Source organism: Hyperolius riggenbachi, chromosome 6 (assembly GCF_040937935.1).
Source record: "Hyperolius riggenbachi isolate aHypRig1 chromosome 6, aHypRig1.pri, whole genome shotgun sequence".
NCBI classification, from domain to species: domain Eukaryota; kingdom Metazoa; phylum Chordata; class Amphibia; order Anura; family Hyperoliidae; genus Hyperolius; species Hyperolius riggenbachi.
Genome location: NC_090651.1, coordinates 301,172,692 through 301,196,292, shown reverse-complemented (window position 1 = coordinate 301,196,292; position 23,601 = coordinate 301,172,692). Strand labels below are relative to the sequence as shown.

The 23,601-nt window shown below is 43.5% G+C and overlaps 1 protein-coding gene across 8 annotated transcripts in view; it reads right to left on the bottom strand.

The window, feature by feature from the left end:
* LOC137521654 (transcriptional enhancer factor TEF-1-like) overlaps window positions 1–23,601 on the bottom strand; it is a 248,741-nt gene that overhangs the window by 85,009 nt on the left and 140,131 nt on the right. The window contains exon 1 of one of the 8 annotated variants that reach the window (XM_068241191.1): window positions 11,340–11,392. The exons of 6 other annotated variants lie outside the window; for them this stretch is intronic. The gene's annotated coding sequence lies outside the window, so the exon portion shown is untranslated. Of the gene's footprint in view, window positions 1–1,860; window positions 1,904–11,339; window positions 11,393–23,601 lie in introns of those variants that run through there. One more of the 8 variants, XM_068241190.1, reaches the window with a different exon arrangement.

Sequence of the window (23,601 nt, the reverse complement as noted above, 5' to 3'; positions counted from 1 at the left end):
TCGACAACAGGCAACAGTTCGGGGTGGGTGCTTTACAGTTCTGTTGCTATGAAGGGAGAGGAGGCAGGCTAGGATGTGGCACACAAAGGAGTGGAATGGAGCTGGATGGGTAAGGAGAACAAGGAGTTTGGCACTTGAGATCTCTGTAATGCATCAGTTTGATGTAGATACTCTAGATTCTCAGGAAATATGGACCAACCTACCGTGAACCACCCAGCGTGTGTACAATATGAAGTTAGTCTAGTCGAGGGGACCTACAGCTGTTCCGTGCAATTTGGTTGCAACCACTAGTTTGTAGGCAGTATTTGAAGTGAGTGCTGTGCCCTAAGCCAGTGGGTGAGAGTTCTGACATGCAATTTCAGAGAGTTTGAGTTTCCTGCTGGGTCTCCTATTTATTACAAGTTAGTGGGCACCACCAATTTGCCACGAGCAGGGAGTGGCCGTTGGTCTTTGAGGTTTCCAGCTGGGTCCCCTCAATCAGACTAGCTCCTTTAGAATTACAGCAAAGCCTTGTAATCACCACCACTGCTCTGCCTTTTTGTTAACTGAAAACTACAAGGCTCCTTCGGACTTTTCCTCAAACACTGACCGCCAGATCAACCTCCATAGATCTGATGTGTATGTAGCTCAACTCAACTTTAAGCTAACAGAAAACCATATATCCTGGCCCATCAAGTTTTCAGCTAAGGTTTTTTTTTTCTTCTGATTAGAGAAAAGAACAATCTTCTTTGTAGTAGAAATTGCTCAGATTAGAGGCCACTATTGGTTTATTGACAATAGTTAGTTAATTTGCTTCTCACCCATTTCTGAAGTGGTTTGGAACACCTTGGCTTTTTCTTCAGTATTTCGGAGTTGTACCATTGTTGTTTTTCTAGTAATAGGTTGCTGCACTATGCTGCTGAGTCACACTGAGAAGATCAGCTCAGAGAAGGCACAGGCTCTGGGAAGTGGCCTATTTTAGGTTAGTACAACTCTGCCGTGTGGATTACTCGTCTACAAATATCTGGACGCTGGCTGCTGATATTAAAATAAACAAGTACATCTACTGTATGTACGAGGTAAACTCTTTATGGGTCCAACCTCTGTTAGTTTGGAGAAAGATATGGCAAATTAACTTCAAAGCTGGTCAGACATGAGGTTTTCATCTGGCAAGGACAGACAAACAAAACACAGAACGTTTATATCACGCTTTTCTCTTGGTGGACTCCAAGCACCAGAGCTGCAGCCACTAGGACGCGCTCTATAGGCAGTAGCAGTGTTAGGGAGACTTGCCCAGGGTCTTCTACTGAATAGGTGCTGGCTTACTGAACAGGCAGAACCGAGATTCGAACCCAGGTCTCCTGTGCAGAGCCCTTAACCATACACTATCCAGCCACCGACAAGTCAACAGCTCTTTCAGGTAACATGCTACACTTGGTCAAGAATAATAGATGATGTCTATTTCAGTGGTGCCTAATAAACAAACCCCAGGCAAGAATGCAGTGATGAATGAAGCCCATTCATCTGCAGCCAGCGTTTCCATAGCTATTCAACCCAATGTTCCAACTCAGAGGACTGAAGGTCATTGGTCCACTGTTGAAATAAAAAGGTCTCCAATTTGATCAATACAGTCTTTTTGACCAAGCAGGGTATCTACCAGTACCCTAGTGATGGCCACATGCTAGCAGAAATCTGATTGTTCTTTAACACCCTACTCACAGCTGTGCTGCCTTAGTCAGTGCTAAATCACTACAGAACTGGGAATCTGGCAGTGTTAAAGTCTTGTACACAAACTAGACTGTTCTCGGCCAATCATTCTAGAGAATGTATTCGGAATGCTGGAACTTTAAGTGATAATTGGACCATTTTTCTCCTCCTTACCCGCCTGTAGAAACCACTCAGTTGTTTCTCCTCTTTCCTTCACAGACACAGAACAGATTGCTTGGCTGTTGCTTAGCAACATGTAGGTACATCATTTGGGCCCTGCACGATCCAGTATGATCGTGGCAGACAATACTAATTGCAGTTAAGTTGCACATGTTTACACTTTTATTCTATGCTTTTTGAGATTATAACATAACTACACAAAACAGGTGGGGTTTAACTCACAGTTTTCAGTTGCAAAGGCATTACTCAGCAGAAATTATGGTTTGTGACCAATTTGGGCAAACACTTTGCCAGCAGCCAGTGGCACCCAACGCACAGCGGCTTCAGCTGAGAAGTATGTACTGTCGAATGGTGAGGGGAGGGGGAGGAGACGCATGAAGCAAGCCCTCGACTAATTGGTTGTTGCCCGTGCTATGCCGGGTGCAGAATACAGTAGTCTTAGGCCAATTAACTTATCTGTATGCATTTAGAATATGGGATGGGAGGAAAACTGAGTGCCTTGAAGAAACTCAACCACACAGGGAGATCATACAAACTGGAAAACGCTTCACACCGCCGGAGGCAGCCAGATGCTTTTCTGCACGCTTTCAGAAAAGCACTTGAGCGAGACCAAGACGGCCAGGTTCAGACACCCATCTGAACCGGTACTAAATTGGTTTTCACCCTGGCCACATGGAAAGCAACACTGCCCTACGTCAGTGACTGGACCGACCTATTAGCTGTGTAACAAAACTCAATCACAACTCTATGGTATTATAAGAAATTGGTTTCATCATGTTCTCAAGGGTAAAGAAAAATAAATTAAAAAAAAAAGAAAAATGTTGTAAATTGAGAATGTCAATTGTTGCACCAGTGTCCACCCCAGCTGGTCTGTGTCACACCCAGCGCTCCACATCCCTTCCTCCCCCTCCTCCACCCACACTATGGGCAGCCTGTCAAGCAGCACTGACACGCCAGGCCTCCTGCTCTCCAATCTTAGCTGCAGAACAGGTGGACTTGCCCTAGGCAGCTGTTCCACACAGGATCTGGAGAAGCCGCAAAGAGATTACTGTAGACAGGGTGCATCAAGGGCAAAGGGGAGAACAGAGAGGACACGCAATCTTAGGCATGAACGAAAGTTTTAATAAAGACTTCATATTCAGCTGCTATAATGAAAACCAGCTTTACTTTATTCAAAGTAAACCTGCCAAAAACCTGAGCAAAATAATCAGATTACAAGATTGGGAAAAAAAAACAAAAAAAAAAAAAACACAGGGGTTAATCGTGGTGCGAAGGACCTTTAAAAATAGGGGAGCAGTGATCAAAACACCAGACCACCTCAGATTTCATGATAAAAACAAACAGTTGCCTTCTATTGCTCCTTCTGGTAGTCGTATAGCACAAAACAACAACTAAAACACAACCAAGGTCAATTTAAAGTCTTTCTGTCTCACATCAAGCTAAGTACACAAGGACCAAATGGTAGCCTGATCATCATCTGACTTTAGACTGTTGGGCGATAATCAGGCATGTGTATGCTGCAAACTACTAAATGAGCAACTGATAACAGGCAGTTTGCCCGATCCAACGGTTGGATCTATGTTGGTCTGATTTCATGCAGTTGGTGCATGTGTACAAGTCGTTTCAATGACTTGTAATTGTTTTGAATGCGCAGTTAATCATTCCGCTTGCATGCGCAGTATATAAATGAGTTGCTCGTTTTACCGTCTAGACGCGTTTACATACAGGTTGTGCAATTTGTCGTGTGCATGTTTGACGTGTGTACGCGCCTTAAGGGATAATGGCATGTTTACATGGCTGGATGTCAAACGCTTTTCTATTTCCAAGCAGAAAAGCATCTGGCATGGTTTCCTGTCAGTTCGTTATTGCGTCTTGAGCCCCTAGGGAGAAATGGAACTGTGAATGCATCCAATGCTAGAAGCTACATGCAGCATCACGGAAAAATTAAATTGGCCATGGCACTTGCGCAATCAATGGTAAATGCATTGAGATAAACTCATCCATTCATCTCTTCAGTCCTGGCAGTAAATGACGGGCACAGATGCCAGCATTCCCCCGTGTCAACCAGTCCTAAATAAAAACAAATAGCATGCGACTGAATATAACCCTTTTCCACTAGGAAACGTGATATGCGATCTCACAGCGATTGTTTCCTACTGTGATTTTGCTGCAATTGCATCGCGATCTGTTGAGTGTATGGCGTAATTCCTATGCAAAGTAAAACAGAAATTTTCCGTCTTAAAACAGAAGGTATTTGCGATTATTCAGATTGGAGTAAGCCCTGAAGTGTCCCACAATGCATTACTGGTGAATATGCAAATTTTCCCTTAGCCCCTTACACACTCCTAGGAGTTCTGATTAACCATGAGCTTGCTGGGAAATCTGTAAAGTACAGGAGTGCAAAAGCACCATAAAATGCTCAGCCAGCGATTGAGGGAAAAAAAAAAAATCAAATCACACTTAAAAAAAAAAAAAAAAAAAACTACTAACAAAACCACAGCGATTTACAACCGTGCTGTAGTGATCTGATTTTCAGATCGAAAAGTACCTCATGGAAAAATGGCCCCATCTGTATAACCATGTAAATAATAACACATACTTGCTGTAGTTCTGAACGGAGCCAGTGGCTCTCACATGATACAACCTCTTGCACATTTGTGACGGCTGCCCAGAAATTGCTAAATAATAAACAGTATTATTATTTAACAAGCGTCTGCTGGCTCGCATCTTCACCAGCACTAATATTATGCAAGCTGCAACTTTTATCATTCCTCAGTCACTTCCTGCTGCCCCTACGAGGGACTGATTAGAGCACACATTCCACTTTCACATGCCTGTCATGGATAGCATTTCATGTGAAATACTAGAACTTTGGACCCAAACTCTGTTTTCTGCAAAATAAGAGATTGGCTTTGTGTCAGCACATTGTAAGTTGCTGAAAGATGAACTGTAATCACTGTCATAACGCACTATTCAAAGGCGCTCCTACAGAAACCTATCGTGTTTTAACCCCTTCATGGTAGCCTACCGGCAAAGTATTATCATACGTAGTATTGTGTATTTATACATAAACCTGTGAGTCTATAGTCACATCAATAACTTTCCCACAGAGGAGCTCACACTCTAACCCCTACTATAGTCATGGTCTAAAGCAGGGGTGTCAAACAAATACGAAGTGGGACGAAATTTAGCTCTGGGACCAAATTGCAGGCCAACTTCAATGTCTACTGGCCACTTCTCTCCCTTCTAAAGTTCCCTGGTATCTAATATCCCCCCCCCCTCTTTCTCCTATACAGTTCCCTGGTGATTAGTGGTTTTCCCTCCCCTATACAGTTTCCTAATGTCTAGTGCCTCTTCCTTCCCCTGCACAGTTCCCTGGTGTCTAGTCATCCCCTCCTTTCCCTATACAGTTCCCTGGTGTCTGGAGTTTTCCCCTCCCCATATGGCTTATCTGGTGATGTAGGGTTTACCCTCCAATATAGCTTCTCTGGTGGTCTAGAGTGGGCCAAACATAATGCAAATTGGGAAAACTACCTGAGGGCCAAATCTGAAGGCTCCCTGAGGGCCAAATTTGGCCCAAGGGCCAGAGTTTGACATATACGGTCTAAAGCCTCATCTACACGGTACAATTTTCCATCAGACGGATCTATTAAGGTGGCCACTAATGATTCAATCTTTTTCATCCAATCTCACCATTTCTTTGTAATATAAGGGAACTGCCTTAATTTTCCATTCAATGTACCCTTATAGTACATAGATTTGGTAAAATTGGATGAAAAAAGATTGGATCATTAGCGGCCACCTTTAAGGTGGCCACTAATGATCCAATCTTTTTCATCCAATTTTACCAAATCTATGTAGTATAAGGCTACATTTCCACTGTAGCGTGGCATTTTCGCCTGCAAAAAATCGTATAAGATTTTTTTATTGCGGAAAATTCGCATGTAAATTTGTACTCGTTTTATGCGAATTTTCGTGCACGAAAATTCGCATTAGTTAAATATGCATAATCTGCCTAGTAACAGCTTAGTCATGACTGCTGACAACTTCCTGTAACCATCTAATGCAAATTTTTACGAAGTAACCCGAAAATTCGCATTGCCTATACAAAGCATACGAACGCTAACGAAAATTCGCATTGAATGGAAACAGCCCCATTCACCACCATTAGTTGCAAAATCAATGCGAATTTTCTGAGAGAAAAATCTGACACAAAACGCACAAGTAGAAACCTAGCCTAAGGGTAAATTGAGTGAATATATTGAATGGATAATTTAGGCAGTTACCTTGTATTACCTAGAAATGGTAAGATTGGATGAAAAAGATCCATCATTAGTGGCCACCTTTAGATAGATCTAATAAGAAATTGCATCGTGTGTAGACGTCCAAATGGTTTCAGATCAATTTTGTGATAGATTTTGCTTTGATAAGTACCCAAAATATATGCAAAATCTCACACAATCCAATTGGACCAGTTGGAAATTATCTAATAGATCCGATCTGACGGAAAATTGTATCATGATCACCTTTAAAGAAAAACCTTTATTTTTTACAGCTGATATAAATCCTGCAATAAATCTGCAGTGTCTACTTCCTGCTTTCATGGAAGCAGACATAGGGTTAACAACCCGTGTTTACAAATTAGCTGCTCTGCCGAGGCAGCCAGCTGACACAACTGAGGGATCAAATTATATTTGTGATTGGTCACTAATAAGGGGAAATCCGCTGCGTTCATCGCTCGTCCCCACATCACACACCGCTACCACCGCACACCCAATCAAGCATGTTGGCCCGGGATTTCCCAGCATGTCCAATCGATACAACGGTCCGAAACTGTTCATATCGCCGACTGGGCATGCTTTTGGCTGTACTGATTTTAATCAGATTCAATAATTTTCAAATTGATCAGCCACCAAGCCGAGTGATGTTTGGGCACATTTAGAGCTCTCAAAACAAAAAAAACAAAAATGGATAAACATTTTTATACAATACGTTACAAAACAGCAATCGTGAACAATAAATACGCCAGCTAGAGGTCAGATGACCAAGAGGAAACAGAAAACGGAAACAGCTGATGGTCTGATTGCCTCTCACTTCTGGTTCCCCAGCCCCTTATCCTGCTTTCCTGGCAGGTCTTAGTTTTACTATTCTCCCTCGTAAATATTCCATCCTCCTCTCTCTCTCTCTCTCTCTCTCATGTGCACAGAACTGTCACATACTGTAAACAATCCAGTTTCCATGCCAAATATATACAACGTTTAACATTGTTTTCTTCAGAGCTTCAACCCTCTGATCGTGAGAAAGAGGTCTACACCACCATGAATGACATTTATGGTCATGTGCAGCGCCACTGCTCATCCAGTCACCCTACTAGAGTAGATGGACCTTCTAAAATATTAAAAACAGATTGCGGTTATGGCAGCTGCTACGGACTAACAGATGAGCCTCAATTTTTACACTGTCGTACATTGAGAAAAACGTTTATCTTCAAAAACAAGTTACCCTCTACTCTCATTCCTGCTACTAATTATCACCTCTATCCATTAAACAGAGGTTGGGTTTTTGGTCAGGTGATGGAGTTGCCCGTGCTGGAAAGTTCCAGGTAAAAAAAAAAGCCAACTCTTGAACAAAAATATAAGCTTCTCATTAACTGTCTCTAGTCCATACCACCCCTTACCATCTCCAGAATGTATTTTGCAGTAGAGCACACTACACTGAATGGTTCTGCTGGGGGTCCTCTTCCCTCCTTAAAGAGAACCCGAGGTGTGTTTGAATAATGTTATCTGCATACAGAGGTTGGATCTGCCTATACAGCCCAGCCTCTGTTGCTATCCCAAACCCCACTAAGGTCCCCCTGCACTCTGCAATCCCTCATAAATCACAGCCATGCTGTGAGGCTGTGTTTACATCTGTAGTGTCAGTCTCAGCTGCTCCCCCGCCTCCTGCATAGCTCCGGTCCCTGCCCCCGTCCCTTCCCTCCAATCAGCAGGGAGGGAAGGGATGCAGGCGGGGACTGGAGTTCTGCAGGAGGCGGGGAGAGCAGCAGACTGACACTATAGAGATAAACACAGTCAGCTCTGACAAGCTGTTTGTCAGCAGCGTGGCTGTGATTTATGAGGGATTGCAGAGTGCAGGGGGACCTTAGGGGGGGTTGGGATAGCAACAGAGGCTGGGCTGTATAGGCAGATCCAGCCTCTGTATGCAGATAATATTCTTCAAACCCACCTCGGGTTCTCTTTAAGGCTCACCCATCCATCCTTCACTGCCATGGGTGATGTGCTCCCAGCATTGGCTGGTGTCACTTGACACATGTCCGTGGGAGAACAGGTGGGGGGAACCTAGATGAATGAAGTGAAGTGGGCTATACCCAAACCTGTGTGTTCCACTACACAAGCTCTGCATGGGAGAATGGAAGACAAGAAATCTGCAATGGTTGCAACACGCACAGGGTGGACAGGAAGAGAGAGATATGGCACATGTGATCAGGAGGGCTACAGCACCTGTCCTAAAAGCATAATGCAGATTGGTTAACCAGTCAAACGCTCTATAAGCTCATACCTGTGTAGGTCCCTAGTATAGAGGCTGCTTTGGAGAAGTCTATGTAAACAGTTTATCAACAAGAGTATACTAAATCCTTGTACACATGCTAGAGCAGTGTTCCCAAACTCTATCCTCAAGACCCACCAACAGTGCATGTTTTGTGGAAAGCCACAGAGGTAGTTAACCAGCTCTGCTGAGACACTAATGGAGAGGTCTCGTCTGAGACGCCTGTGAATGTTTGTGGTTACCTGCAAAACATGCACTGTTGGTGGGCCTTTAGGACAGGGTTAGGGAACTGTGTGCTATGCTGGGTACACATGGTACGATTTTCTGAGTGATAGATGCATCCGATTGATAAAATCCCTCATGTCCGATATTACTCTCGATCGATTCTGCCCTCGATTTCTCATAGAAGTAAATGAAAAAAGATCATAAAGACAAGTGAAGATAAGAGAATTGAGCACAAAATCGAGCGTAAAAAAACAATCGGGGCAGAAAAATCACACGGAAAATCGTACCGTGTGTACCCAGCACTAGAGGGTTTTCGACCACAGCAGCCAGTTGGGGCCATCTCTGCTCATAATATAGCATCTTTACAGGCTTCCCAATGTGTCACTGAGAGATCTAGAGTTTGGCCTAGTGCACACCAAAAACCGCTAGCAGATCCGCAAAATGCTAGCAGATTTTGAAACGCTTTTTCTTCTTTTTCTGTAGCGTTTCAGCTAGCATTTTGCGGTTTTGGGAAGCGTTTTTGGTGTAGTAGATTTCATGTATTGTTACAGTAAAGCTGTTACTGAACAGCTACTGTAACAAAAAACGCCTGGCAAACCGCTCTGAAGTGCCGCTTTTCAGAGCGGTTTGCGTTTTTCCTATACTTAACATTGAGGCACAAACGCATCCGCAATCCAAAATCTGCAGCAGCCCGTGAGTATGCGTTTCTGCAAAACGCCTCCCGCTCTGGTGTGCACCAGCCCATTGAAATACATTACCCAAGCGTATCCGCAGCCGCAAGCGGATCGCAAAACGCAGCCGAACCGCTCTGGTGTGCACTAGACCTGTCTGTTAATTTTACTTGGCCCCTTACTGTTGCCTAAGGGATCGTATTCCCATCCCATTCTTTGTGCGTTTGTACAGACCCTTCATTCTTTTAAAGTTGAGCATAAATGTGTTTAATGATGAAGATCTACCACCTATTGATCATTTACCACCTTGGCACATTACTGCTTTTGATAACAGATCACATCTCAAAGATTTGATGTAATATTATTATTATTTAAAATATTCAAGCCTCAGTTGCAAAGTTTCTATTGTTCTCTAAGTACAAAACTATGGAGGCTCACTTCTGTACCCCTTCTTACCATGGCTTCTCCAACTCTACCGCATGCCTGATCCTCCATAGATCAGGAATTTCTGATCAACATAATAACTGATCATCTAACGAGGGTGTCTCCTTTTTAATTATCTTTCATTCGATTGCTTTTTTAAAATAAATCTACCATCTGATCTATGTTAAAGAAATTGAATAATGTAGGTTTTGCTAAAGAGTAAAGTATAGAAGTTTGACATTTTTACAAGCAAGTGATAAACCGTCCGTAACACAAAGAGAAGGCCACCAAAAAGTACTGAGACCGTTTTCAATATTTCACTTCCTACAAAGCAAACTAAAAACAAAGGCTTTAGTTCTGCGCTATTCTGCGACTCAGCGGCAGCCTGAAGTATACAACAGTAGAAGATATTTCCTTGTAGAAGGTTTATGAACATGATGAGCAACAGCAGGACAGACTGAGCAGCCTTGGAGGTGTAACCCGCAATGTTTAACTAGCGAGACAAGCTAAGACTTCTGTGAGTACAGCTACTTGTGCACAAAGGGGAGCGGAGAGCGAACCAGGAAGGGGAGTGGGCTGCAGAAAGATCTAGAAGCCAAGAGGCTGATCTCTGCTATGTTTGCACAGATTTTTTTTTTCCAGGAGGGTTTGGAGAGGCAGGAAGTGCTTACTGATAGAAATCTCCGTCTTTCACAGAGCAGCCAAGAAGAATAAAGGGAGGACATGGGTCAGCTCTGGTGAAAACAAGCATGCTGCATGGAGGAATGAGGGTCTGGGTTATTGTTATTGCAGACACAGGAATCACTGTTTACTGAGAATGATGTGCTTATTACCATTCTTTATTTATAGAGTTATTAACAGCAAGCTCATGGTGAAAGGGGCTGAAAGAGACCAAAAAAAATCCTCCTAAGATTATATGAAAAACAGAAGTTTGTCTTTTTAAAACAGAAGGTATTTCTGATTATTCAAGTTGGCGTGAGCTTTGAGGTGTCCCACAATGCATCACTGCTGAATATGCAAATCATCTCTTTGTTGTGCCCGATAGCTAAACACACCTCCGGCTCCGGAACCGCTGGAATGCAATGATGTGTCAGCTTAATATTAGAGCCAAACTAATCCAACATGCATACAGACTATTTCTGATTGGTTGATCCTCATCAGTGCATGGCATGGATTACTGTGGCTCTATGGGGTAGGACTTGAAACACCCAGAGTTACAGATTGCCCAGCAAGCTCATGGTGAACCAGAACTCTAAGCGTTTTCATGCGCGCTTATGGAAACGCAATCGCAGGGACAGCAGACAGGGCACAGACTGCACTGTCTGCTGTTTCCATTCATGCGCGGCGATCCACCGCTGATTCAGCCCGCATGGTTTGCTGCATTTCGGGGAGATTCAGCCCGCACTCCCACTCAGTATAATGAATGGGATCGCAAACACAAAGCTCTTTGAGTCTGCCAGGAGAAAAGCCCTATATAAATGTTATGTATACAATACAATACAATAACATTTCTATAGCGCTTTTCTCCCATAGGACTCAAAGCGCTTAGGCTCTCTCAGATTCAGTAATTAGTAGGATGAGTATTGTGTCTTGTATATGCCTGCTTACCACCTGGCTATGGCGATTCGGTGGAGGGGATCAGAGTCAGAGCTCTTGGTCCAGCATACGGAGCTGAGAGCACACTTTGGAGGAGGATGCGTAGTCATCTGGGAGCCTTTTGTACTCACCACTGTATCCTAGCGACTGGGATTTGTTTGGCTGTGATTTAAACTATTTAAGCCAATAACAGCAGAGATTTTATTATCAGAAAGTCCCTCCACTTCTGCAATCAGCTCAGTACCGCAGTGGGAGTCCAAGTGAACACATGGCAACAGCAAACCAACTTCTTAATCACCTTCTCTCACCTAACAACACAAATCAATGTGGCCTCCTGCTGCCCCGGATTTGTGACTCAGGCAGCAGCATGAGTGACACACATGAGAAACATCCCCTCCATCTTCAGGTTTCCAGCATGAAGATATCTCTGATAACCATTTTGCTAAGATTAAGATTAAACCGGAAACCTGGTTGGAACGAAAGAGGGAGTTTCACAATAGCCCCCCGGAGTTCTACTTTAAATGAGACGCATGTGGTGTAAGACAGCTACCAAGCCCCTGAACAGCAGTACGCGTTTGGCGGGTTTTACGCGACTGTAAAAGTACTTTACGATCTATGTGTTCCGTGTAATGAGCCAGCCGAGGTCTATTATGTCCTGGCCAAGTTTGTTCTCTGGTCTGGGAAATTCTCGTTTGTGAGTTCATCAGAAATCAGGGAATATCTGTGCTGTGCGAGGAGCAGAGTGAAATAAGAGAGAGGATGGAGCGTTGCCTGGAAACCTACCGTGTCACTTCCTTAATGATTCATTCATGTTGGTAGAACAATGAGAGGATGTGGAGCGATGTGCATTGTGCACATGACGCTGGAGTCAGGAGGCCTCAGAGAAAGACCTGGCTGGACTTAAATCCAGGGCTTGTTGTCAAATCACAGAAAAGTACGTCGCAGCCCTTACTATCAACGTTCAACAAGTCAGGTCCATATAAGAGAAGGCGCTAAAGCAACAACTTCCCATGTCTGCTTTATTTCTGTACACGCAGCTTGAAAACCGCTGGAAAAGTGCCAACAGATCCAGAGCCTTCACTTTATGAATTTTCCATACACTGCACAGCTGTGGATAGGCCCCTCTATAGTCTTCTCTACATACAAAAGGGATGATTTATGAAAATTAAAGCACAAGAGGACTATCAGCAGAGCAAATCATCATTAATTAAGGCATTTATTATGGAGGCTTACGTTTAAAGAGCAAAAACAAATACATTGTGAAGGTTTACATAAAATCCTCCTTGTAGTATTTCACAGAGGCCAGTTGATACAAAAGCAACAAATTGCTGCTTTCAGGGCCCATTCACACTTGTGCGTTTTCAGAGCGATTTCAGCATTGCTGAAAATCGCTAGCGATTTGAAAAACGTATGCACAATGAAAGTATATGGAAGTGTTTTGCGATTTGCTGAAACGCAAACGCGATGCATGCAGCGTTTTCTGAGCGATTCGAGATTTAATAAAGTATTTGAATTGAACTAGAAAACACAAAACGCTAATCGTTGGAAAAACGCTCTCTATACAGTGAAAAAACGCTAGGAAAAAACGCCAGAAAAACGCTCAGAGTTTTGCGTTAGCGGTTTCTAGTGTGAATGGGCCCTAAAGGATACCCGAGGTAATGTGACATGATGAGATAGACATGTGTATGTACAGTGCCAAGCACACAAATAACTATGCTGTGTTTCTTTTTTTCTTTTTCTGCCTGAAAGAGTTAAATATCAAGTACATAAGTGGCTGACTCAGTCCGGAAGTGACGACAGGAAGTGACTATAGTGTGACCCTCACTGATAAGAAATTCCAACTATAAAACCCTTTCCTAGCAGAAAATGGCTTCTGAGAGCAGGAAAGAGTAAAAAAGGGTCAAAAGTTCATAGATTTGATTTTAGCTCTGAATGTGTCATTGAGCAAAAACAATAAAACTTAAAACTTAAAAAAGTAGACAAACATAAAACTATGGAATATCTTAAAAAGCCATTTTTAGGAGAAGGTAGATACAATCTTATTTCATTAGTTTATTTTCACCTCAGGTGTCCTTAAAAAAGAAGGACAGCTGACCCAAAGCCAAGCTACCAAAGTCAAAGAGTACCTGAGCTGAAGCTTGGGTCAAAAAGGAAATATTTACCCAAGAATAGGGAAGCCTTTGGATCCTGTAGAAGCTTCCCACAGTGTTCTCCGCTCCGCCTTTGCTGCTCGGGACCTCCCAAAGAGCATGTCAGAAATCTGATCGGGGCTGTGCTCCTCTTTAAGCACGAGTGGGCAGTACCACCTCGTGTGAATACGGCCATGCCTGTGCAGGAAGCCCGGAGCCGCACATCCGACGCCACGCTACTGCGCAGATCCGGCCACGCTTGTGCCAGGAGAGCAGCGACAAGGCCCTTAGAAGCCTCTATAGGATCTAGAGGCTTCCCTATCTGAGGTAAGTATTTCCTTTTTGACCCAAACTTCAACTCAGGTTCACGTCAAGCTCGCAAACGCACCACAATGTGAATAACCCCACAGGAGCCTTTTGCTGATAACCGGCGATCAGCAAAGCGTGAAACACGGGCTAAAAGCGCCCAAATGTGAATGAGGCCACATTGCTTTGTCATGAAGAGTCTGAAATGTGCTCCAGAGAAATGTCAGTACAACACAATATATAAGGATTCAAACGGAAAAAAAAAAACCAGAATAGAAAAAATATCTGTGTAGATGGCCACATTCACACAATTTCAGGCTAAGAACCTGCAACTTCCAAATCTTTGAAGTATTGTTTTTTCTGGCCACCAAATCTCTGAAATTTTGGTTCTTTTGGCCACCAAATCTCTGAAGTATTGCTTTTTTTGGCCACAATTGCGATCTGGCATTGGCTTGAATGCAGTCACTCTGGATCAATGCAGTGCAGCCTTTTTGTGATCGGCCTGCTGCTGTCGGCTTACTTCCATAAGTTTTCAGTAGAGAAACGTATGTAACGAATGTATTATAGCTACTGATCTAGTGGGCACCAGACCTTACCCTACTTTAGAGACATGAATTTAAAATCTTTTAAAAAATTGAAGTCTCTGCCAGAATTACACAGAACGCACACATTTCTGTATAAAGCTCTAAGAGAAGCCTAAAATAATGAAGAAACCATACATGTATATATACATTTATATATACTGTTAAATGCCCATGATGCTACCAATATGACAGATACTACAAAAAAAAAAAAACTATTCGCAATGAGACTACGCAGTAATATTTAATCTGGGAATGCCCCAAAGCATTGCCTTTAACCAGCCAAGAGAATCAGGACAGAGTGTGATCACTATCTCAGCAAAAAGACAGAAACCTAAACAACTCCCACCTTGTGGGATGGGCCTGGCTGCACATCTGGACTTGCCAGGCCCTTCCTGAGCCCCTGGAGGCTGAATGGATGGGGGATGGAGAGAGATGTTATCACACTTGTGAACAGATCCCCTAGGGACAGAATGAGTAGATAAGGCAGCCAACTGAGTTCAGAAGAACTGTCTAAAAAGGTTTGACATCAACACCAAGACAGAAGAAAAAACAAAAACGTAAAGCAATGAAACCAAATATACAGCAACACTAAACACTTTATCCCTGTGATTACACACCTCAGTGCAGCCGCTACAGGTTATACTGTAACTATGATCTGATATATGAGTAACCAAATAACAGTGTCACACTTCCTGAAATTACTCAGTAGTATCGACTTGTCATAAACCTGCTAAATCATACAGTGATCAATAGGACAGTGAGCTACAAAGTAACCACACTGTGTATGAAGTGCAGTAACCCATAATCAAAAGGAAATTCTCTCTTCTACCAACACGTTGTGTAGCCCAGATTGGGGAATGGACTTAAGGTACCCATACACATAGATTTCCGGCAGATTATTTAGTATTTATATATTGTCTTGTCACTTAACTGTCCCTCAGAGGGGCTTACAATCTAATCCCTATCACAGTTACAGGTCTATTCAGTGTTCTCCCCAGAATTTTTTTCCAGCCGGGTGGCATGAAAAAGTAGCCGGGTGGGGCAACATGAGAAATGGAGAGCTGGTGCTTCTGTGCGCAACCCTGCTTATAGTATAGGAGGAGGTGAGCCAATGGCAGCCGGGTGCCCATCAAAACTAGCCGGGTGGAGCACCCGGCTAAAAGAGCCTGGGGAGAACACTGCTATTTATGTATCGTGTAGTGTATGTATCGTAGTCTAGGGCCAATTTAGGGGGAAACTAATTAACTTATCAATATGTTTTTAGGATGAAGGAGGAACCCCACACAGACATGGGGAGAACAAACTCCGTGCAAATAGTGTCGTTGCTGGGATTCGACCGTCAGATAGATTCCAACATCGACACCTTAAAGTGAACCTGAACTCTTGCACAGGACAGAAGGAAAGCAGAGCAATGCACCCTGTATGTATTTTGAGAGATTAGCCTGCCTAATTGCCCCTCACCTGTGCCTAATCCCAACTGTAATTTGATCCCTCAGCTGTGTCAGCTGACTGCAATAGCAGAGCAGCTAATATGCAAACACAGGATGTTAACCCTATGTATGCTTCCATGAAAGCAGGAAGTAGACCCTGCAGATTTATTGCAGGATTTATATCAGCTGTAACAAAATGTTTTTTTTTTCTTTAAAGGTTATTATGCTGTTGCTTATCTTTCAGAGCAGAGAGGAAGTTCTGAGTTCAGGTCCACTTTAAGTAGAGAAAGAAATGGTTAACACGGTTTATAGTAAGCGAGAGTTCCAAGAAGTATTACAAGTATGACACAATTTGCATAGTACTTCATTTCAACAATCGCACATCTGAATTTTCCGCTTTATTTCAGTGGAATGCTAAACATTTGGAATGCTACCAATTTCCTATACAAGAAAGGGATCTTCTGCCACTGAACGCCAGCATTATGTCATATACTCCCAGACTAAAGGTCACTTAAAGAACAGAGCTGAAAGGCTGCTTTTGCTGCAATGCAGGAGGGAGGGAAAAACTGATACAACACATTCCAGAACTAGCACAAGTTTTAGCATTCTGTTTTGCATAGCATATTAGTAAGGGCCCATTCACACTGGGACGATTAGCGTCCGTTTACCACTAATCGCCAACTCACCGGCGATCGCTAGCGCTTTTTAAAGTGCTAGTGCAATGTTAACTATATGGCAGTTATCTCAGTGCCACGATCGCCGGCAATTCACGATTATTGCTAAACGCAAATGCGCTACATGCAACATTTTTTCGTGGAGTTAGATCAATTGCGATTGCAATGTATTTCAATGGTGATCGCTAAAAAATCATGAAAATGTCCAGTAAAAAAGTACTGCCACAAAACGCTAGCACTTATCAGAGTTTTGCGATGGTAAGTGTGAATGGGCCCTGAGAGGGCTTTTTTGGTACTTTGTAGCCCCTTACACACTCCAATGAGTTCTGGTTCACCATGAGCTAGCTGGGAGTTGTGCTTTCATTTGCATAGGTTACGTCCCTGCCGTGGGTCATGTGACTGCTGCTAGATAGATTAAAATAAAATTATTTAGGAGATTTTAAAACTTAAACACATGGGGAGGGTGGGGGTAGATCAACAAAGAGGTGAGGCCAGGCAGGGGTTAGAAGTTTAAGCAGCTGTTTATGTGGGATATGTACCCCATCCAGAAAAGGCACAGTCTGGCCAAACAAGACACAGCAATTTAAGTTTACACTTTGCATTCTAGGATCAAAACAGTTTTATAAACAAAGCAGCAAACAATATGCCTGTATACAGTAAACGGCAGCCTCTGAATGGAGCTGGAGTCTGTTTCATCTCACAGGCTGCTGCAATGACTTTACCTTTCACCCTGATGAAGGCTCTGTGGCTCCCCTGAGGCGCTTTTACTGTACCTGCCCATCCCTATCTTGTTCTTGCCGAATTATACAACCCACCACCACCACCACCTCTGTACAATATCTGGATTACAAGTCCGCATGCAGAAGTTATTTACATTTCTCAATATAGAATGCCTGGTACACACCACTCAATTTCTCGGGAATCGGACGATTATTTCTGTCATGTCTGATCTGCTCCAAACGATAACGGGATCAATTTTAAAATTAAGTTTTTACGGGGAAATCGATGCCGCTATAGATCAGATCAGCAGCTTGGATGGGTACACACAATGCAGCTTCCTTCCACGAATTACCCGATCGGACGGGAAATTGTATCGTGTGTACCCATAATGCAATTTCCCGTCAGACAGACAGGTCGAATTGATTATTTCGGACAGGTCCGATCTGATTTCCGATGGTTTTTCTGATCAATATTCCAATCTCTTCTCTGCAAAATGATTATGGACGGTGTTGGCCAAGAACCTAGAAAAAATATGTACTAATAAAAATACTGTACAGTGTATGCCTGTTTACAGCGGACCTGAACTCAGAACTTCCTCTCTACTCTACAAGATAAGCAACAACATACTAACATTTAAAAGAAACATTTCTTTGTTACAGCGGATACAAATCCTGCAATAAATCTGCAGTGTGTCTACTTCTTGCTTTCACGGAAGCAGACATAGGGTTAACATCCTGTGTTTACAAATTAGCTGCTCTGCTGAGGAAGCCAGCTGACACAGCTGAGGGATCAAATTACAACTTGTGATTAGTCATAGATAAAGGGGAATTAGAGAGGCTAAACTCTCTAAATACATACAGGGTGAATTCCTCCATGATTTCCTTCTGTCCCCTGCAAGAGTTCAGGTCCACTTTAACGCCAGGTGACCAGGACCAGCTTCATCTTGACATCATGGTGGCTGAAAGTATTGGCGATAAAAGATCACGCTCCCAATGCATTATGGGAAGAAAGGTTTGGGGGTGGGGGGGTGGGAGTTCCTGGCCTCAGTCCAACAGAGAATGGACAGCCCTTCATGCACAGCTGTCAGCACTGCACAGATAATGTGAAATCCACCCCAGCTTCTCCTAAAAGTCCTCTCACAGATGGAAATTTACTGCCCGCTATCTGGACTCTCACAGCTGCAGCAGATTTCTGTTCCCTGGAAACAGCAGGCCTCCCTCTTCTTGTAAACACACAGCAGACTGCTCTGTCGCTTTAAAGCAGCGTTGTTACACGGTGAGGGTAAACACTGCCAGCCTCTGTGCCAGGAAAGGTGTTATGCTGATGCTACACTTGCAGCAGCGCCAACGCCGGCCCGCCTGAAACGCCAGGCAGCTCAGCCTCTGCAGCCGCCAACTTCTCTTGCCCAGAGCGTGGTTATGTAAACCGCTCAAAGGTTGTTTTGTTTGACTAGCTGACTGTGCAAAGTCATTTTGATGATAAAAGTCTGAAAACAGTAAATAATTTGTACCAATGTTTATTTATTAATAAGTTTAAGGGAATTTCCAACTTCCAACAGGAAGCAAGAGATCTGCAAGCTTTCCACTTTTCACAGGACATGGGCGGAGCACACAGGCCTAAATAGCGCCATATTTATTGCCTTGCTCCACATAATATTGCCCATAAGCTGCACAATCTTGTTCTATATGTATCTAATTTTACCTCCATACATCCAACTCCAGTTACAATGTTTCAGAGATACAAAGTTACTTTTAGGTACAAAATATGCAACACTTTTTATTACATATTTTTGTTAGTTACATTATTATATAAATCAACTGGTATAGCAAAGTCCTCCATATCCAGCACCGGCCCAAAAAATCCAAGGCAAGAGTGCTATCTACTATGCCCAGACAGCAGACAACAATTTTACCAGTACCACTGCCAACAGTGTAAAGCACATTTCACTATCAGCGCAACCCAAGCATTGCTACGTTTAGGCCTGTTACACACCTACAAAGTTCTCCTGCACGCGTTTTACTAGCCTGCGACTGTCGTCGGGAACCTGCGGTGCGACGCCGAGTGGCGGCGGTAGTATCAATTAACCCGACGGGGAAACGCCGATTCCCAACGATAAAATGCGCCGGGATGCGTCGTACCGCAACGCATTGAAACACAGCGTCGGGTGTGAAAGGTAAAATGAAAGTCTATGGACTCCTTTTACCTTGGTTAACGTAAAGTATAGACTTTGCGTTAAAACGCTGAAAAAGGGCTCTGGTGTGAAAGAGCCCTAACACGTGTTATGCTATTTTCTGTTGTTAGTACCGGTAAAATTGCAGTGTGCAGACTACCAGCTTTAAAGAGAAACTCTGACCAAAAATTTAACTTTATCCCAATCAGTAGCTGATACCCCCTTTTACATGAGAAATCTATTCCTTTTAACAAACAGACCATCAGGGGGCGCTGTATGACTGATATTGTGGTGAAACCCCTCCCACAAGTAACCCCTCCCACAAGAAAAGTTCAAACTTTTGTGGAAAATAGCTGTTACAGTTGTTTCCAACTGCCAAAAACCATGCAGCAGCTACATCACCTGCCAACAGTAAGGCCCCGTTTCCACTATCGCGGTTTCCGCCGCGATTCCGCAGAGTTTCCCCGCACATGAATCGCACGGGGAAACTCTGCCATAGGGGATAACGCGCCGCGGGCGAATCACTTGCGGGAGCGATTCGGCCGAAACCCCCCGCAAAATTCGCGGCGGAGGCTGCAAATCCCATAGCCGTGCATGGCACGGCTCATGGGATTCGCCTGCGATCCCGCCCACCCGCTCAGTGCCGGCGTACGTCTGCGAGACGCACGCCGCACTAGTGGAAACGAGCCCTAAAATGTTCACTGGAGTTCCTCTTTAAGTGTATTACCATGTACTCCAGATAAACTGCCTTGATCCAATAACCTTTTCATACAGGTCAGTTATTCTCATCTGATTTCTTTCAGCAGGTAGCAATTAAGAAGGCACTAAAGTACACCTGAACTGAGAGGGACATGGAGGCGGACATATTGATTTCCTTTTAAAACAATGCAAAGTTACCTGGCTGTTCTGCTTAGCCTCTGTTTCCAATACCCTAATGCTGGGTACACACGATACATTTTTCCGCTCGCTTTTCCTCACGATCGTTTTTTTATGCTCGATTCTCTTATCTTCCACTTGTTTTTCTTATCTTTTTCCATTCACTTCTATGAGAAATCGAGCGCAGAATCGATCGGAAGGAATAATCGGACATGTTGGAAATGATCAAATCCATCGATTGAGAGGGAAAACTTGTGGTGTGTACCCAGCATTAAGCCTCATACACACGGTACAATTTTCTGTCAGATCCACCAGTGATCTGATAAGAAATTGCATCATGTGTAGATGTCCAAATTGTTTCGATCAATTTTGCAATCGATTTTGCGTTAAGTACCCAAAATCGATAGCAAAAATCAATCAAAATCTGATCGGACCAGCTGAATATTATATAATAGAGCCATCAATCTGATGGAAAATTGTACCGTGTGCTTTGGCCAACGACCATGAACAAGCATGCAGATCAGGTGATCTGACTGAAGTCAGACTGGATTAGCTTCATGTTTGTTCATCAGCAGTTACCTATTATCAGCAGGTAACTGATATTGTATAAAAAGGAAATAAATATGGCAGCCTCCATATCGCTCTCAGTACAGGTGTCCTTTAAACTAGATATGAAAACTAGGCTAGAGGCTGAAAAGGTATTTTATTGAAAGGGTAGGAAAACAGCTGAAGCTTATTGATTTGGGGTCAGTTTGTCCACCCCAGTTGTAATATTTCTGGACCCCTCCCTTTCTCAAGCCCGCTGATGGCGCCGGCCGCTGACACACACTGTAATGTTGCTGTAATCTGGTAAATACTAGTGTTGACATGTTACTAAAGCAAATGAGCTTACAAACATATTAATAAGTAGGAGAAAAAAGGAGGCTTTGATTAACATATAATCCTCTTGCTGCCCCAGGAGCGCTTCCCCTTGACGACAGTCCCAGCCAGCATGGCAGGGGTTAATCAGGCTAATCCCCCTCATTGTGCTGGACACAGGTTTAGCACTCTGTATTTATGTAATCAGGCTACTTGGATGAATGAAAAGATCCCTATTCAGCCTGGAGGTGCTGTGTGTGCCCCATCTGCATAGAATGTGACATCTATGTGCCAGTGTGCACATATGCAGGAAGCATCAGCTGGGCCAAGTATACCTGTCAGGAAAAGGGTGTGGGTGTGTGTGTGTGTGTGTGTGTGTGTGTGTGTGTGTGTGTGTGTGTGTGTGTGTGTGTGTGTGTGTGTGTGTGTGTGTGTGTGTGTGTGTGTGTGTGTGTGTGTGTGTGTGTGTGTGTGTGTGTGTGTGTGTGTGTGTGTGTGTGTAAAATTGGACATTTTGCACTGCGTTATTTGTCCCTTGGTGCGCCGTTTTCGTCTCATACTTATGGAACAAAAACGGCGCATGCGTTACATTTTTTTAAAAAACAAAAACCATACTGAGCATCTGGAACACACAACGCAGCAAATGTATTGCTAAACGCACAGCATGCAGCACTTTCTAAATATTTCTACAAGTTACACACAACGCAATGTGTGTACTGTGAATGTCGCACAAACTTTGTATTGCTGTGCGTTAATCTGCGTTGGAACATTTTCTAATGTGCGACTTTAACGTCCCACTGTGAAAGAGGCCTTATCCCCCCCCCAAAAAAAAAAAAAAAAAAACATTTCAGTTAGATCTACATTTAGGCTAATTTCACACCAGGACGTTGCGTTAGAGGGGGCGTTAAGGTCGCATAACGTCCCCCTAACGGAACGCCTGGTGGTGCTGGATCTGGACGTCAGAGTGAGCCGCGTTGTGCAGCTCACTCTGGCGTCAGTGATGCCGTGATGCGCACTCTTGTGCGCATGCGGCATCACGTGGTCCCGCCGGCCAATCGCCGCACAGAGCGGCTGCTCCAGGAAGTAAACACTGCACGTCATAACGTGCAGTGCATATTAATTAGCCATGTGCCTGGCCGCTCTCCGCTCCTCCCCCACATTACTGAGCATGTGCAAGCAGTCTAACCCGCGTCCAAAGTACTGCATGCAGTACGTTGTCTTGTGACGCAGCGTTACAATGTAACGCAACGTCCGCACTGTGAACAGCCCCATTGATTTTTCATTACTGTGCGGTGGGCTGCGTTACAGGCTGCTCTAACGTGCGCCTGTAACGTCCCACTGTGAAACCAGCCTTACTCATCTCTACCATCTGATAAAATGGTCACATTTGATTGATCTCATTTATCTAGCCAATTCAATTTCACATAGATGCAATCTTTTATTCAATCTGAAAGGCCTGCTAACAATTGTGACTGAAAAGCATGCGGCTGCCGACTGGCATAATGTAATGACGTGCCTGACCAAAATACTCGTTCCAGTACAACAATTTGGCATTCTAGCTGAAGGATCTGCATTTTCAGAAGGTGGTCAGAAGATGCGGCCTCCATATTTCTCTTATGACAGGTTTCCTTTATATCAGAAGTCAATAATAGTGGCTAGACTTATGAGCTGAACAACATTAAAACAACTGCTTCCTGTAATGATAAAACACACTTGGCATAGATATTCTAAAAAATATAAATCCTGTCTATTGCTATGCCAACAGAAAACACTGACCGATTACAGCCAATCAAAATTACAACGGTTTAAAACAAAAAAAAAAATTACCCAAAATTCTAATTTCAATGTTGGGTAACATGGAACCATTTTGTCTTTTTTTATTGAGGCTTGTGTCCCTTTTACAACTTCTAAACAAACAGAAGGTATTTGCGATTATTTAAAGGGAACCTAAACTGAGAAGGATATGGATTTGACATTTTAAAATACCAGTTGCCTGACTTTCCTGCTGATCCTGTGTCTCTAATACTTTCAGCCACAGCCCTGAACAAGCATGCAGATCAGGTGCTCTGACTGAAGTTAGACTGGATTAGCTGCATGCTTGTTTCAGGTGTGTGATTTAGCCACTACTGCAGCCAAAGAGATCAGCAGGACTGCCAGGCAACTGGTATTGTTTAAAAGGAAACATCCATATCCCTCTTAGTTTAGGTTCCCTTTAAGTTGGAGTGAGCATATGCGGTCTCCCACAATGAATCACTGCTGAATATGCAAATCATCCCTTTGCTGCCCCTAAAAGCCAAAACACACTTTCAGAACTGCTGCAATGCAACTATGTGTCAGCTTGTTGTACAAAGCCACACTAATCCAACATGCGTATGGACTGTTTGATCCTCATCAGTGCATGGCATGGATTAATGTGGCTCTATGGGGTGGGACTGGTGAACCAGAACATGTGTGTACGGGGCTAAAAAAGGACCAAAACCCCCACTAAATGTCAGCTCTCAACTGCTTACTTTTTTGCTGTAGTGGT